Source organism: Amblyomma americanum, chromosome 1 (assembly GCF_052857255.1).
Source record: "Amblyomma americanum isolate KBUSLIRL-KWMA chromosome 1, ASM5285725v1, whole genome shotgun sequence".
Classification (NCBI taxonomy): domain Eukaryota; kingdom Metazoa; phylum Arthropoda; class Arachnida; order Ixodida; family Ixodidae; genus Amblyomma; species Amblyomma americanum.
This window is the reverse complement of record NC_135497.1, coordinates 245,088,528-245,102,373: the sequence shown is the minus strand read 5'-3', so window position 1 is coordinate 245,102,373 and position 13,846 is coordinate 245,088,528. Positions and strand designations below refer to the sequence as shown.

At 47.2% G+C, this 13,846-nt stretch overlaps 1 pseudogene; it reads left to right on the top strand.

The window, feature by feature from the left end:
- Nucleotides 1-237: 237 nt before the first annotated feature.
- Nucleotides 238-3,998, top strand: LOC144096254 (antimicrobial peptide microplusin-like; annotated as a pseudogene).
- The last annotated feature ends 9,848 nt before the right edge of the window (nt 3,999-13,846 follow it).

Below are 13,846 nucleotides of genomic sequence, written 5' to 3'. Positions count from 1 at the left end.
AAAGCTCTTACATAAACGTATGCTGCAGAAATCTCGTTAAGAAAGGAAGCAACGGCGTGAAATAGCTTCATGGAGTAGTGCAACCAACGTCGAGACCAGCAGACCAGGCGGTGTGCGTTGTCTGTGGCGAGGAGTTGTTAACCTTGATTTTCTCACGTGCGCCTTCTGCTCTTCGGTGCGGCGCGCGCTCATTCATACTGGCTGCACGTCAAGAGGACTCGAAGGAAACCGCTGGCGGCGTCACAGACCACGCAGGTGGTGCAACGGATTGTTTTGACGCCATGAGCTTTCAATACAGTCGAAAGAGGTTTGCACGCACGTCGCTTGTTTTTTGGCTCTCAACCACAGAGGGTTGCAACAGAACGGGGGCCACGTTCTTGTGCGTGTAAAATTCAGCAGGCCGTTCTTTATCAGTACTCGCACTTTCTCACTTGGCACAGAATCCGTTGCGAAGAGCCAGATATGAACCATGAAGGCATTCTTGGTCTGCGTGCTGCTCGCTGCTTTCGCTGCCCTGAGCTATGCTCACCATCTGGAGCTCTGCGGTGAGTTTGTATGGTCGAGACATACGCTGCGTTCTGCGACCGATGGTGAGGCCATGACTGTTTGGCTTTTGCTTGAGTTAGATTGCTACCGCTGGCATCTGTAATGCGCCGTGGTGCTGCTGTCTGGCTGTATCGTTATAGAAATATATCTTATACTAGGTAAACTAGAAGCACTGCCTGAGAGGACATGTCGATACCGTATGTGATATCATACAGCCTGGTCTAATAATAATAATAATTGGTTTTGGGGGGGAAAGGAAATGGCGCAGTATCTGTCTCATATATCGTTGGACACCTGAACCGCACCGTAAGGGAAGGGATAAAGGAGGGAGTGAAAGAAGAAAGGAAGAGAGAGGTGCCGTAGTGGAGGGCTCCGGAATAATTTCGACCACATGGGGATCTTTAACGTGCACTGACATCGCACAGCACACGGGCGCCTCAGCGTTTTTCCTCCATAAAAACGCAGCCGCCGCGATCGGTTTCGAAACTGGTCTGAAATCCAGTTTCTTTCACGCAAAGATTTAAACTAAAGTGCATTTTGCAACTGACTTTTTCATGTTCCTCTCCCCTTTTTGCAGCTTAACCTGATGTACTGGATGCAGTGCGTAGAGTAATTTGATTTCATGAAAAATGATGCTTCGTAAAAACCATGCAGTAAAAAGCCACCTCACGTAAACGAGCTTCGTATGACAAACTGTGTCATTTGGAGAACGCATTCGGATGTGTCCGAAAAGCACACAAAATGGACTCCACAAGGGTTGATTTATGTGTGATAACATGCTCTGCCGAATATATTTTTTTTGCAGATAAAAACGACGTGCAGCTCAAGAGCGAACTCCAGTGAATTCGGCGCTGCATCTCGGCAGCTGTAAGGCATGCCTTCGATTTCTCTGCCACCAGAGTGCAGTAAGGGAGGGCAGGCGAAAAAGAGTAGCGGGAGTAGGGGGCATGGATAAGATAAGTGCCTGAAAACATTGGGAAAATGCGGTGAGTGCCGGCAAGGTACCCCGATTTGTAGCGCACCCTTACCTCGTGGCTTGAAACAGCACAGTTGTTTTACGTCTCATTTTTCCGCAAACGACGAAAAAAGTGGTCAGGCGTTTTCGCCACGGCATCGCTTGATGTTGTTTACAGCATTTTTGTATCTGCGCAAACATTAACGATATGCATTACGCCGCAGCCAATGGGTACAAATGATAAATGGGATATAAATTTATTGGTGAAAAAAGGTTACAGAATAAATCGTTGAAAAATCTCACATCATATGCCTCGAAACCAACAAAAAAACAACAAACATTTTCACGCAACACACGCAATTGAATCAATAGCTTATAAAGATATAGGTGCCAAAAAACGCTTGGTGCGAAAGTAAAAATACGCTGGCTCTAGATCTACTGCGTATGCTGGTTCTCCAAGGTCTCTGTTCGTGTTCATCAGCGCTCCACGGTAAAAGTTTAAATGATTTCACAAAAGCGACTGCACATTGAGCAAATATGCACTTGGAGACCTAGAAAACACGCCTAAGGTCAATAATTTTTTTGTGATATTTATAATTCGTTATCTCAAAAACGTACTCATTGTTTCAATACTTTTGTGTTGTTCGTACATTAAATTTTCTTTCCTACGCTTAATTTTGCTGTGTGAAGTTACGCCTGCATTACTCAGCACAGGTTTTTGCTTTAATGACGTCTGAGAGAGACGCTGAATTCCTTGATTTTGGTTGTTGCAGGCCAACCGAAGTTTCGACAACGCGGCCAGGAATCTCGGCTGCCAAGACAGCGCATGCGTCATCCGAAAGCTGTGCATCGGAAACGACCTGGTGAGTAGCCGTTCACTCTGTAACATTAACCACGTCATCCAATGTTGGACGACTGGCCTGTCCAGAGCACACGAACAGACGCTCGCGCTTTCAAAAGTAGTCAATTCATATAACAGGGATATGTGAAATGCGCACAAGGCTTAGACACGGGGAGAGAGAGATGCGGGACGGTTTTGGGGTGGACAGAAGTGCACGGAGAAGTAAACACGTTTCTTGAAAAGTGTTTTGGGTTCGGCCCCTGGATAAGGGAATGGATGGCGAAAGTGTATATTAACTCCATATCTATATCATTCCACCCCACATTTATGAAGTGCCCCGGTAGATAATCATGATTAAATTTTTTCTCACTTGTCATGTTCCTGCTTGATTATTAGAAGGCGACTAGAGGGGAAATACTTAATAAATGAAATTAAACAGTCGCTGTGATGAAAAAAATTAAAACACATGTCATGTCGCACTATGTAACTCGTTGCCTGAGAACTGCAACGCATGTTCTTTAAAATAAAGTGTTGAGCCGGTGGCTTTAATTTGAAACATTGCAATTGGAAAAATAATGATTAAAAATGCTTCGTGAAGTTCAGGACGAAAAAGAAACCCAATGAGCGTCTCCTTGGCTTTAGAATCTGGGCTGTGGGTTTAGAAATTTGACTGCAATATCCCTGGCAATTAAAGCTTGTCAGCAAAAATAATAATAATATGGACACTTTAGCAATCTACAGCTAACGGCGCGCGCGACATATCAGCAAGCTCACCCAGTGTTTGTCTATTTTTCTTCTACAGCAAAAAGCCATGGCAAAGCATTTTACGGTAAATGCATTATCTTGCTCATTATTGCTCTGCGCCTTGCTGAGGGAACTCTTTTTTTTGTCTTCTTGTCTTGGTGGCTAACGCATGCTAACTTCGAAAGCCATATTAATGTCCACACAGGTAGTTCCATATAAGACAAATAAAATTGTGTAGTACCTTGACATTCATGACAGGTAACGTGCAGTGCTGAACAGCATGTTTGAACGAAAGGCACCCGGCACAGTAACAAATGAAATACTTAAACTTGGAAATTTAGATAAATTAAGCTAATTTTCTGTGAGATGTACATCGCCTTCAATGCAGAGGCCGAGTTAGCCTTAAGTAATACTTTTCATACACATCAGTTATGCTAGCAGAACTTAGCACATAGGACACCTAGCGAAAAACTGTTTTTAAACATTAAAAAGGAGATTAAGGAGCTGCTTGCAATAAACCTCTACAGCACTTTCATTTTTTTTCTTTATTTAGAAAGGAGCTAATGTTTCGAAATTAACATTCAGAGGTGTTAACTGGTCATAACACGCAAATAAAGCCGCTCGACTAAGTTCGGTGCCGAAAGGGAAATTGCGACTCGCTTTTTCGACAAACAATGGCTTCACAATTTACCTGTTTCCTTTCCATGCAGAGGAGTGAAATCACGGAAGTCCACAACGCAGCCACTGCTTGCGATCCCAGCGCTGGTCACCACCACTGAAAGCTACGGGTGAAGTCATTCCACAAAACTGATCCCGCGGAGATGACAAGATTGTGCAAACAGCCTGACGGTCGTAAAAGCTCTGCCATCACTGGATTCCAGCGAACTTTTCTTCCCAACCACTCTGGACATTTGCAATGCCAAATAAATATGTTTCTTTTTTAATCACTCCTCACATACCATATTCTGACAACTGCCAATACACGATATAGAATGAACACTTACAGGATGAAGCAATATCCTGGCTGCCTATCAAAATGCATGCGTGCTTCCTTTTCGAGGATGTAGGGGCTTCAGATGCATTGTGAATTCACGTAAGCCGAAGGAGCGCATATGATGTGAAAATTCATTACTGATTTCAACCGCATTGAAGTAGATGAGATCGGGGCCATTTGCTAAGATTTTCAAAACACCTTTTGGTTAATTAACATTAAGCTCTTTCGTAAAGAGGCTCCTTTCAGCGGCTGCAGCCAATACTTTGCCTTCGAAAACAAAAACACAGTGTCACAAGCGCCCTGAAGTTGCAAGCCTCCGCATATTAGAGCGCGGCGCCTCCGGAAGAGCAAAGCAATACCTCTCAGATTTCGCCAGCAGCCAGTAATTTAGACATGACCGTGGATTTAAGATCGGAGGCGCATTTGTCTGGGTGGAAATGACACAGTCCTGAGACTAACCTGTAAGGAAAGATGAAGGACCGAACCTCCATATGACGCCTAGAGACTTTATTCCACTCCGTCTTCGTTCGTGGAGGCCGATTTCAATGGCTGGAAATACGATTCACCTCACCGAAGGTATTGGGAGAAACTGGCTGATGACCTCGCCTTTCTCAGCCGAATTTGTGAGTAAAGAGACCTAAGCTCGTCGCCTGCTGTGGGCGGATGCCCCCAAGTGACTCCTGTTACCAGTGATCTGCATCAAGTATAGCACGCCGGCGCAAGTCACCTTGTTTTGTACGGGAATAATGGCCGCTGAATTTTTGTTTAAAGCCGTTCTGAGACTTTACATGCTTCTCCTTCTTAAGCGCATTATAAGAATTAAAAAAATATATATATCTTCTTTGTCGTAAAATACTCCGTAGGATGGCGAAGTGCGGCAAAACGTTAATACTTTTGTACCAAGAGCTCAGAATGTCAAGTTGCAGCCGGAACATCCTGCTTTTCTGCTGATTCCCCCCTGATATTTTTGGCGCGTTAACTTTTCTATTAGGTGATGCAAATCGCAAAGATTTTTCGTAGAGCCCACTTATAGCATTTTTGGTATGTGCTAACAGAACTGCAAATTAAAAAAAAAACGCTCTAATACAGACCAATATGGACTGTATGGCACCATTACGGTAGTGAACGTAATTTTTTCTGTGAGCTGTTAAATAGCAGGCAAGAACTTAGTGCTCTAACTTCTAGAAACCTGCTCATACTTCTCGCGTATCACCTTTGCTAGTCGAAACTACTTACAGGGGTGAAACTATTTCCGAGATGCAGGTGATGCCGATGCAGAGGAGAGAGAGAGAGAACACTTTAATGCGCGTGCAAGGCACTTCTTGCCGGTGAAAACTGCAGTATTGAGGTTGGAGTTCGGCACAGTGTGATGGTCAGCGAACGAGGGATTGATGCGGCTATAGCGTTGGCCGCAGCAGTGCGCCAGATGAGCGGCCCATCTCTCTTAGGAATTTGCGATTTCATGGGCTATACGATGTGCTACTGGTAATTCAAAATAGCTTCCCTTGACGAGATCAAGCAGCCGCCACTATAGGGTCTGTATTGATGTCTATTTGGGCTTCGCGTTCGATCCCCGTATCCACAATACTAACTCAGCTGTGTAAACAGCCCACGCTTGGCTTGGAGCAAGAGGGAGCAAGTCGCGTGTTCGTCGTCTTTAGTAGAACGCGAAGAGATCCTACAGGCTGGGCGCACTGCATGATTTGTGATTTTGCGCTGTATGTGTATGTATGCTTTGTGCTATATACACTCTTAACTGCTGGGTTGATGAAATTTGGAAGTTAACTTCTGCGCACAGAGAAGCCCATCAATTTGACGCCGGACCAGTTTTGGCGGCCGAAATAGTTGCAGAACTGACAATACCTCCAGCAAAAAAAATCCCGCGAGTCTTCTGGGGACGCCGCTGCATTGTGACGGCGTCCTGATTAAGCGATTAAAGGATTAAGTAACATCCTCGATCGTGCAACACATATGCCGCGCATAGACGTCGCGATGGGAGTTGAAGCGCAGTTGTGCCAGTCTGCCGAACGTTGAGCCCGTTAAAGCAGTTTGTGGCAGGGCCCACACACCTTCCCTGATTCAGCGGCAACATGGTCGAGTCAACATGCGCCGGTGTTGTAAGAACAAACTGGCTGATTGCGCCGTGGGTTTCCTGCAACCTGTGCTATCACTTGGAAAAGCGCAGTGATGCTTTCCGAATGCATCGGTAGTGTTATAAACGGAAAGGCTGCAAAAAAAAACAAATTTGGTGCCCCACATGGATGCGGGCAAAGAAAAGTAAACAATTTTTTTTACAACGCTCTACCAGTGCATGCTTTAAAACTGCAGTATTTTTATCTGAACATAAATTTATGCAATATTTTTCTTTGGCGATGCAGCAAGCGCTTCATTGGTACATACGCTGAATTTCACCTACGTACAAGGCCCTTAGAGACAAAGCCCGCAGTTTCCTCCGTCCAGACGGCATGCAGCAGAATCAAGTGATATAAAAATGTTAACCAGAGGGTCAGAAAAGCGCCTGTAGTGCTTCTCCAGAAGCATCAACTTTAAAATTTATTTTGCTAATATTTCTTAACCTTGGAAGTGGTTTTCAAACGCCTGAAGTAAAAAGCGAAATAACCAATTATAAATGAACAAATGTTATGCTATTGCACAAGTTTTGCTCGAAACAAGAATTCGGCACGAAAAACAAGACTGGTAGCACTAGGAACCAATCAAGTGTAGGCGATGAACACAAATTTAAAAGAAATGTCAATGAACAGTCCCAATCTAGCAACAAGTTAACCTACGTAGTCAGATGTAGTACCTTGTGTCCTTCCCCCAACATAGTCAATCCCTCAATCCCTAGACATGGACAATTCCTTGATTTTTTTCATTGCTTGATTTCTTGATTTGCATATTTTGATTATCGAATGTGGCTAGGATGTTATATTCAACTTCATTCTTTCGCGCAGCAGGCTCAAATCACGGAATTTCGCAACGCTTCCGCCGCGTGCGGTTTCAACCTCACCAGTGATGAACGCTCTTTTTTGACGCAGACAATTAAGTCCTCCTGTCAAAACGTTGAAAAGTATCTTGAGGCGTTTCTACCCCACGCTCATTCTTTGAGCACCGCTGACTGTAACCGAAAACGCCATCCATGACTACTGGCTTCCCGTCTGGCGAAAATCTTGACCAAAGCAAAGACAACTGTTGTCCGCTTAAATAAGTCAGCGAACTGCGTCTAAATGACTTTTCCTTCTACCGAGAGAAAATAAATATATTTTCCTGCAAAGGTTTCGTAGTGCGCAATTTGCTTTTATAAACACAGCTAGCCATATAGAGTTGTTGAACGCTTACGTGTTCAAATAATATGCGGAATCCTTTCCGGCCCTCTTTTTAAGACTTTCCGGACATGTATATTCAGTCGAGGAAGCCGATTGGCAGCGTACAACGATAAAATGTAGCTGTGGTTCGAGCCGGCTGAACCAAGTAAGACGACCCAAAGCTCTGTTAAGCATGGTTATCCAATCTGACGCCTTTCCATATCGTGAAGATGATCAGATTCCGCTTGACGGAGACGATACTTAGTCAAAGCATTAGTTCCATCACGTTGCTCATCCACGGCCATTGTGTCAACGTAAGCACACGCCACGCGCTTTTATACAGCAAACTGAGCATCACCCGATTTTCCAGCAGTTGCCAGAATGCCGCCGGCTCGGCATACGCAGCTGTGGCGAGGCGCAGCGAGTCACGCGGTATGACGTAAGAGCCAAGCCTACGCTCCTCCTGGTTTGGAGGTGAAATTTCATGGCCACATGACCTTGAGCTTTGTAGGGGAGGAGTGGAGCTTTCGCTCTAAAACTGACTCGACGTCACTGTAGTTGGCTTGCTAAAACCGTCGAGGATGGCGGCGCCTGTATTAAATTTTTCTTATTTTCGACCCTAGAAAAGGAGCGACTTAAGAAAGAAAACAAAGAGTTTCATTCAGCTCAGTAAAAAACACCCATATAAATTGCGATCGCGCGAGCGCAGAGAACAATCATTTGTCGCAGTCGATCAGCTGGTCCCGGCTTCCCTTGGAAACGAGATTCAGCGGACCGTGCGTAGCATTATGTCACCAGGCAGCCGTAGTTCATTCTCGGGAGCCAGCAAAAGGCGAGGCTGCGCTAGTCGTATCAGTTGCAAAATGTCCTGCACAGATGGCGCTCCTCGCATGGCCTACAGGTTCACAGGTTCAGGTGACTTTACACCCGCTTGACCGCCCTGTACAGCAAGGGAACATTGGTAAGGTGCAGCATCCAAATGTAGCGCCACTGCTGAGCCGGCAAGTAGTCACCGAAGTGGCCTTGTGCTACTGCCGACTCATTTCAGCAGCTGCGCTCCTGTGCACCGGTGCCATTCTTTTTGCCCTTGCTGCTGTCTTGGTCACTGGCTGCTGGCTTTTTCCCAGTGACCATGGCGAACAAGAAGTGGCGGGTCCAGGAGAGCAGTGGCACGAGGAAGGAGGCTGCGATGAACCATTCTATGTACAGGAGCACCGCTTGCAGGCACACTCGGCAACCATGCGGGCAAAAGACGCCAGCGGCCAAAGGCGAGAGAATATCACAGATGGTGCCCAGCCAGCCGCCCAGGAGCTCGCACAGCGAGCGCTTGAATGGGCACAATATTGAGACAAACAGCGGCGTATACATGGGTGGCTCGAGGCAGGCCTGGCGTGTGAAGCAGGCGGTCACTCCGGCTGCGCTTACGAAAACGGCGGTATCGGGAATATCTGCGCTGTAGACGAGCGGCTTGGGCCCCAGAGGAACAAGGCTGAGGAACTCGAAGGACGAACGGGTGACGTCGTTGCCCACCATACTCGCTGCGCGCTGCACGCTCATGCGTATATTGTGCAGCCGGTGGTTGCGCAGCAGTCGCTCGGCCATGAACGTTACCTGCGGCGGTGATAGACACCTATGTTACTGATGGCCAAAGCGACACACACACACACACACACACACACACACACACACACACACACACACACACACACACACACACACACACACACACACACACACACACACACACACACACACACACACACACACACACACACACACACACACACACACACACACACACACACACACACACACACACACACACACACACACACACACACACACACACACACACACACACGCTGAGCGTTCTTAGCAGTTAGGGATACCAGCGCGCATAGGAAGCGGGGCCGAGGCTTGTGAGAAGCGAGAGAACATTCAGACGAGTTAGGTAGCCTCGATAGACGTCTCGTATACGTCTAGACGGCAGCGGCATCCCCTCACCTGCAAGCGCGTCGGCTTGGAGCCTCACAGGTCCTCTGACGGAAGCTCAGCGGCGCAAGACGTGTCGTCACGCGTCCGCATTCGGTGGCTGCTGCTTCGCCTCTCGCGTGCACCACTGCGCTTCTTTGTTCTCTGTCGCTGCTGGTGCTCTTCCCTCGCAGCAATGAACCATGAGCACAAACGAAAAAAAAAGAAGACAGCAATGTCTTGACGCCTTACAACAAATAACCGCGGCAATGATTTAATATCACTCGCAATACCAAAGCCACTAAGCACTAAACATAACCACGTGCCTCAGTTAGTTGAAAACTGGCATGAGAAGAGAAGAAAGTGCTTTTAGATAATATAAATGGGTGTTTCACGGAAGCCCGCCACGAATATTTAAAATAAAGTTTTTATGTAAAGAGAAGTTTTTCGCAGCTTATACAGTAATATCAGCGTTAGCGGGCGTTAGAAAGCAGACACTGGTTAACTTAATTCTAATCGTTAACTTGCTGGTTGGCAACAGTTAACTATTACAGGTGCTTAATTGCAATTAACGATTTGTAGGCGGCTGTGTGTAATAGCCATATCAATACTGAGAACTTCGAAAACGCATTTACTTGCCTCTGTAGCTAAATAAATTTTGGCCATTTCTTGCGTCATTCGAAAACCGCGCGCCTGCGGGGAGCACACTCCGTCACGCACGTACCACGTGACCTTCCATGCCCCGCCCGCGCTGGAGCATCGAGTGGCGAGGAGCGGAAGCTGCACAGCGCGCTCTTATAGCGCGCTATGCGAACCATCGAAGGCATAAGTTGCAAAAAGCTAAGGTGGCCCGCCACGGCGCACCAATCACGCAAGCAAAAACAGATGAAAGGGCATCCACGTAATGCTACGTGAAAGCCCTTGCAACCTTTTTTGTTCGCTTAGGAGATTTAGCTTCAACTGTATTGCGCACGGATGATGTGGTAGAAAAAGCGATTCAAGAGAACGTGTGCGGGCGTTCAGTCGCGAGCATATTTGAGTGTAATGATGACAGTTAAATGAATCACGTGATGAAGCACTGGGCCACTTCGACACGATGCATCCGCAGTCAGCATCCGCATGGCTCTTCATCAGGCAAGGGATCTGATGCAAGCCGCTGAGGTTTTTCCGTCTAATTCTTGATCCTGGAACCGAGACGCATGTGTGCCGTGACCCTCGCACAGGCCTCCAGCATCGGACGTTGCATCCTCCCTCCTGTTACGTGATTCGTTGACCGCACCTGTCATTTCTCGAGAGCGAACCCGAAGAATGCTGCTGTTGCAATTTTTCACGCCTCATGTGGCACATATATTCACAGGCAGGATCATGCCGGCATCGGAAGGCGAACGGTAGGTAAACAACATGCAAATGCTATGAAAATAAGACAGCCCACAGCTTAGGAAAAATCAGGCGCAGGTTGAAAGGGTCACTGTGGAAAACTATGTCTGCATTTTGTTTTTAGTAAAAGTAGATTCTGTGACTCTTTGTGGCTATGCTGACGCCGATATGGCGGCAAAAGAATTCATTGCTGATCAAGCCGCAATTAAATCTGTTCCCACCGCTCACGTGAAACGCGCGACCTCATGACTCAAAGGAATTCAGCTATCACAGCCTTGGGGTGGATGGCGCCGCAGCCTGGCCTTGGGGATGCATGCACGAAAAAAAAACTTAGCCGTGATTCAACGCGGCTGTACATAGTAAGACGAGCGAAAGCTCTGTTAAACATGGTTAGGCATGGTTTAGCTTAGATTAAACTTTATTGCATATCAATGGTGACGATACATCGTCGAAGCACTAGTTCCGTCACGTCGCCCATGCATGGCCTTTGTGTGATGTTAAGCACACGCCACGCGCTTTTATACAGCCAACTGAGCGTCACCCGATTTCCAGCAGTTGCGAGAGTGCCGTCGGCTCTGCGTACTATCCTGTGGCGAGGCGCAGTGAGTCACGCGGCATGACGTTAGAGACAAGCCTCCACTCCTCCTGCTTTGAAGGTGAAGTTTCATAGCCACATGAGATTCAGCTTTGTACGGGAGGAGTAGAGCTTTCGCTCTAAAATCACACTTTTCGACCTGGCGGAAAGAAGGAGTCAGCAGCTCTATATTTGTGCAAAATGTTGTGCAGGGTGCTGGCTATATGTTTCGAAATATTTTATTACTTCGCATAGACCCTAGCCGCCTGCTGGAACCACAGATTAAATATTGAGGCCATTGTACCAAACGCGCTGTAGTGTTGCCAGTCTATGCTTGCAATCGAGCGCGCCTCAGGACGAGCAAAACGGGGGGACGTGTCAGGGAAGAAAGAAAAGCAGATCACCCTGGTAACACGGATGGGAATGGCAGTTGAATTACTGATTAGATCTTCCAAAGTGAGAAGAAACGATCAAGCTCTAAAGCTACCGGGGCCTCCCTCCTCCTCGTCAAGCACCCCCTGCGGCGGCTGAGTGGATAGGGCCCTCGGCTGCTGAACGCCAGGACGTGACACTCGATTCCGGCAGCGGCAGCTACGTATCGGAAAAGCGTAGAAGACGCCCATATGTGATCTCGGTGCGCATTAAATATGTCGAGGTGGTCGAAAATTAATTCGAGGCATTTAATTAAGGCGCCCCTTTCTTTCCTCAATCTTTGACACCAGACGTTATATTTTCGAGAATGGCGTGGCTAAGTTGTGCACTAAAGGTCTGCTGCGACTTTCCTTCATTCATAACTAGTCGTTATGGCCCCAGCAATTTCAGTCACTAGGCACCGATTCAATCCCCTCAGGAGGTGTCATTGTTGAACTCCTGCGCGTTTGCCTGTAAAATTTTTCAGAACATGGAATGAACAGAAACGAGCACAAGACGCGGGACTGGCTCCGAGAAAAGCGGCCACAGAAGGACTTTAAAGACCACGTCAGGGTTTTGTTGGAAGCGGCTGGCTAGAGCGGATTTGGAAGAATTTAAGATTTTATACATAATGATCATCCTTGTTTCGCAATGGCCCCAGCATCCCCTACGTCGTCCGGCACAACGAAGACCAGGCATTTCAAAGCGCAAGTTGCGTAAGCCTGCTTCTCTTGTGAAGGCTGAACCTGATCTTGTGTTGAAATAGTTGAGTGCGTGTGTATTTCATTACCCTAACGCAACAACGTTAAATGCCCTGTTCGTTAGAAAATCCGGTGTTGCCGCGTTGGCGGCATCGGCGTTGTGGGCGGAAAATGACGGGCGTGGCTCTGGCAGGTGGTCCGCAGAGACATCTTAGAGGGTATGTGGACCACTTAGGTCACGTGACCTTGCGGCCTCGCCACAACCTGTCTACCGGATAGTGAGCAAACTAACCACCGTGGCAGATGGCAGTTAAATTAATGGTTTGGGTTATAGGGGTTTAACGTCCCAAAGGGACTCAGGGTATGAGGGAAGCCGTAGTGAAGGGTCCGGAAATTTGGACATCCTGCGGTTCTGGTGCACTGACATCGCACACTGCACGGCCCTTCAGAATTTCGTCTCCAATGAAAGTTAGACCACCGCGGCCGGAATCGAACCCGCGTCTTTTGAGTCAGCAGCCGAGCGCCATAGCCACTGAGTCACAGCGGCGGCCTCGTCGATTGGTCGCTCGGGAAGAGCAACCTGGGTCGAACAAGGCCCACCGCTGAGAGCACCCGCCCTCGCAGGGCAGTGGCGTATCGCTTAACCGCTGCCCCACTGCGCCAGGAGGGGTATCGGGATCTTAGAGAATGACCTTCTGCATATATGGGAATTACCCCATTATGCTACCGCATCATACTCTAATGGTAGAGCCTAAGTGTCCCCTCCAGTTTTCTGCTAAGAGGCGCAGCGGTTTGTCTGCCGCCGGCCTTAATTGTCAACTTTTTTTTTTCCGATGAGAGTTCCTTAGTTCTGCGTAAAATAGTGGAGCGGAACGCGCTCTTCATGTGGTCGCATATTCATTTTCTTCTCTTGAAGGATTATAAAAGGAAATTTGCGATATTTCTCATTTTCAGTGCTCCTCAGGCTTCGCCATTGAAAGGTTTTTTGCGAAGGTTTGTTCCTTTGCAGCGTCTGTAATACCTCTATTCACTGAGCTACGTGGATGATGCATCCGCGATCGAATAGAACTAGAAAGAAGAGAAGCAAATAACTTATTTGCAGGGATTGTGACTGTAGCCTTTTCTTTTGTATTTGAATGTCTCGGGAACATGCACTGATATACCTCTATGTTCAAATATACTTATAGAGTGCAGCTCATACTTAAGTGCAGAGATGGCGAAGGTTGCACAGATGGCCTTCATAAAGAAGAAGTGCTGTTGAGCTAATCTCACACATGGCGAAGGTTGCACAGATAGCCTTTATAAAGGCGAAGTGCTGTTGAACTAATCTACAAGATATGTGGAACAATATGAAGAAGATTGGTTGGATTCCTTAGAAGCAATCTAAGACAAAAGATCGCCTGGCACCCACCGTGTCATTGCTGTGC